This window comes from Eutrigla gurnardus (assembly GCF_963514095.1).
Source record: "Eutrigla gurnardus genome assembly, chromosome: 4".
NCBI lineage: Eukaryota > Metazoa > Chordata > Actinopteri > Perciformes > Triglidae > Eutrigla > Eutrigla gurnardus.
The window spans coordinates 28,675,768-28,680,279 of record NC_139918.1 but is presented as its reverse complement, the minus strand read 5'-3'; positions in this window follow the sequence as shown (position 1 = coordinate 28,680,279).

Here is a 4,512-nt window from a genome sequence, read left to right as displayed (position 1 = left end):
CTTGGGTTTCTACATAATAAAAATGTATTTTAAATGATTCGCCGCTTCTTTTCCTGGAAAGGTCAACCGGTCGCTCGAACGCAGCTGTTCCGATTATTCTGCATCTGCGCCGTGAAAGCTTATTGGTTTCTCTGCCTTCTTATTTTCCCCCTTCATGCACGGCGTGCAGCAGAGGAGTGTGAAATCTGTCTTCATAGAGACGCAGGTTTTCATTCTCCGTGTAGAGGGCAGCCTGTACACGGTTCATAAACTCCTACTGTATTTCTCCTCCTCTGCTGCAGAGCATTGTATTGCAATTTGGTTGGTTTCACGTGGGACACGAACACTGGTCTCCTGACTCAAAGTCCTGTGTTTGTTTGCCCCCTCCACCACACCAATCCTATGACTACGTCCATTAAAAACACTTTGAATGATCAACTTTTAATATCCGACCTTTAAATTAAGGCACAGACGTGAAAGTAGCACCGATCTTCTCGCGGAAAAAAAGAGAATAAGTCGAAGTACAGCTTTGAATATTGGTTGGTATTAATAGTTGCGCCACATCAGAAAAGACTCCAATCCAATGAAGCTTTAAAAATTCCTCTTGATCTGTCTGGCATTTCACTAAAACTTTCAAACATTCACATCACTCATTGACAACACGAGCAACTTCCTTTGGAATGACAGACTTACATGTTGCGGCGTCCTGCAACGCCGACCAGCGTGACGACCAGTATCACACCGACAGATGTTTTTCTATAAAAGCCTTTCTGATGACGCTGTATGTGCAGCTCGAACAACAGCGGCAGCCTCACAGCCGGCAGCTGAGCTAATATCAGGGAGCAAAAGTAGAACATTCCCATTGACCAGGAAAGAAAAAAAACACAAAAAGGCATCGCAGCACAGCTGAAGGCGTATTATGTCGCCCATGTCACACAATGGAGATTCTCTCATTGCAGTTGTCCTTAAGAAGCAAATGGATTTTTCTTTGTGCCCGCTGTGATACAATTCTCAGGCTGTCATTACGTGCCCAACAAAGCCACGTTTACAATGGTTGTCATGGACACAATGGCAAAAGCTCACAATGTCCCATGCGGTTGTCATTTGGAGGGGCGGGCTGTTATTTGGTGCACCCACATCGCCGGACGCACGCTGAGCGTATTAAACAATGAGTTTGTTTCTGGGTTTTCTTTGGTACGTCGTGGTCTAATCACTCCACATTATTTCAATATGTATCTGCAGGCGTGTGCTGTTGATTAGAGACCTCCGTAATTGATTTAACAGCTGGAAATTTATGCAGAAATAATACTAACGATAGCGAAAATCCAGGTTTTTAAGAGTACTCGACTGAGAAGGCTATTTTTCCCCAAATGCACCAGCACTTTGTAATGTGGAATAGCTATATATGTAAGTGGATTATTGAGTCATTTGTGATGCAGAAAGAGGCGTTATGGCAAACTAATTCATATTCAGGATTCTGGAAAGCACATTTGTCTTCAAAAATCTGAATTTTGTTTTTAAGTGCTTGGAGGGTTTTGGTTTCGGAGTAATAACATCATTCAAGGACAGCCAAGGACAGTTCAAATTATTATTTTTTTACAAAAAAAAAAAGCAACACAAATTCATGTTCCACCACACAAAATCTGGATGCGTGCCAATCCTTAGTGCTGGGATTCTGAGCCAATCAGGTTTTCCCTTTTCACGGCGAAGGTTGCCTGCGATCCTATCAATCAACACGCGGAGTGAGAATGCAGCTGGGGAAAAGGGTGATACTTCATGGTTCTCATACTGATGCTGTACTTTTTATTCTCTTTTTTTTTTTACCCACCCATCCTCCTTTCATGTATCTGTTCTCATCTCTCGTCTAACTTGGTTCAAGGGAATGTATCTTCGTATGAGGTCAAATATGAGATGTGTGAGACTGAATTATTGATGCGTTTCCACCTTGCCTCTACAATGGCTTTTTTATTTTTTTATTTTTTTTTAGGGGTACAAATTTCTGTCTGCATCCACACGTCTCTGATTAGTGCTCGTTTCGGCACCGTGGGGTCACTCAGATCTATTCATATTTAATGTAAAAATAGAAATCCGAGCGGGCATCTGAAGGATTAAATGCACCAGCAGAGAAAGTGCAGCGAAGGTGAGACTGAGAGAAGAAACAGCAATCGGCCCTCTTGTGTGTTGATTTCTAGTCTGACGTTATAATAGCAGCCGCTGTGATTGCAGTTCCCAAATGGAAGTTTAGTTTCGCTTGGCTTTTTTTTTTAAATTCCGGGCATGAATGAAAAGCATGGCATCGACATGGCCTATGTGATTAAAAGAAATATTTTTGAAAACAACAATGGGCCTGTCACAGATAAATAGAACAACAGATGTGGAAAGCTAAGAAACGCCCCTCAGAGAGAAATAAAAAGTAAATGAATCACGTTGCACTCGAATGTTGTGCTTGAGTATTTCTTCTTTACAAGCAGACCTGTACAACACGGACGCCACAGTAATTGGTCACCTGTGGATGAGTGTTTTTGGCAGTAAGGACAAAAGCCTCAGTTTCTGATGCAAAGTGCATGGGATCGTAATCGGCAGCCTATTTTGGTTGTTTTATATTCAGGCTTTGTAATTTTGTACATATCATGTTTTTTTTTCTACTAATGGTGAGCTTTAATAGTGAGTAGATGTCATTCTGTGTTTCACGGTTGTCAGTGACAGATTTTTTTTTTATCACTTTTGCATAATTCAACAGAAGAGCATCCCCAAGGTGTGATTCTGCCAGCAGGAGTTCACATTATCTGCCTTCTGGTGGTCATAGAAACAGTGGAACTAACCTGATGAGATGAGAGGCGTTTAATGCTCTCAATCAGACAAATTATTCTGTTTTGTCACGTTAAACACATATTAAAACACAAATACTAACACACTGAGCAGTCAGTATGACAAGTACACGGGTGTATGTACATTTACTGGAATCGCTTGTGTATTTGTCCTTTTAAAGTGAGTTTTTTGAGTAAAAATCAATAATTTTTTTTTTTTTTTTTATAATGTTGATGCCAACAATCGTACTGTGCTACAATTTGAGTTGCTTCCATTTCAAATAAATCATGTTTTCCAGTTAATTCTTGTGCGGCCAAAATGAGGAAGGTGGCTTTCTAGTTATTACAAAGCTAACTAAATCTGGCATCATATTAATAATCAAGAAAATAATAGATAATTCCCCTCTAACGTGTTAAAAATAAAGTAACAAGCCTGTTTTGAAAATGTGAAAATACAGATATTTGTTTTAAAATGTAATGGAGTAAAAGTATAAAATTGTCAGAAATATAAATACTCAAGTAAAGTACAGATACCTGGAAATTACAGTACAGTAACAAAGTGCTTTCTTACTGTACTTACGTAGAATTTTCACACATTCCTGTGGCGGTCAACAGGAAGTGGAAATAAAGCATGTAACGAAGAGTAAAACCAGCAGCAGTGGAGCTCCAGACGGTGAAGTGCAGGTCCTGGACTCTGATGTACGGTGACATATCTTCCAGCAGCAGGGCGTGTCCTTCATCCCTCACTGTCACGGCGGCCGCATCCTTCCCATCATCCCTCTGCAGGCGAATGTCACACAGTGAAATGTGAACGGCCATGCACGATTGCAGACCTTGAGAGCTCCCCCCCCTCCCCCTCTCGGTGATATGCCTTCCTCTACTCAGCCTAATGCTGACCATCGACACAAATGGGCCATATAGACAAGACCATAATGCATACATTAAGGGAGGTTAACAAGAGAGGCGAGTGCTTTGTCATTGGACGGTTGGGTAAAGTCACTCACAAGTATTAATCTCCTATGTGTAATGTATAAGGAAGCCTTTTTTTATTGAGCTGAAGAGAAGTGTCTCATTCTAAAGAGCACAATTTGAATCCTTCAACTGAAGGATTAGCATTAAAATATCCATATTTGGTCTGTTAAGGAGCGACGGGTGGATCTGAGGAACACAAGCGGCAGGGCGGCACCCTGAGCTACAACCTTAACATTATCTCAAGGGCAGGTATACAATTAACAAGTGTTAAAGTCATCTTAGTAGCTAACTGCATTAATTAAGTGGTAACTGTCAATCACAAGGTAGCCCCGCCCTAAAGCATCGCCTGCTTTATGGTCTATTTGACTCTAAATGGACCATAATTTATAACATGAACATGATGCTGTATTGAAGAAGTCTTGAATATATTGATTGAAGCCATGATCTCATGTTTTCCATGTTACATAATACATCAAGAGCGAAGTCGGGTCATTTTCTCGTTGACTTCCATGCAATCAGACTTGTTTTTAAAAGCAGAGGAGTCGCCCCCTGATGGCAAGCAGAGAGAATGCAAGGCACTTCAGAAGTGGCCTCATCCACCTGGTTGAGCTCTTTGTTGTTATTTAAATGTTATTTAAAGGAATACTTCATGAATCTCTATTGAACGTGGGACATATGTAGTCGAAATGTAAAATACATTTTGATTTTGGTGCCTTCTTGATCGAGAGAAGGCAGACTTTTTGGTGCATATGGA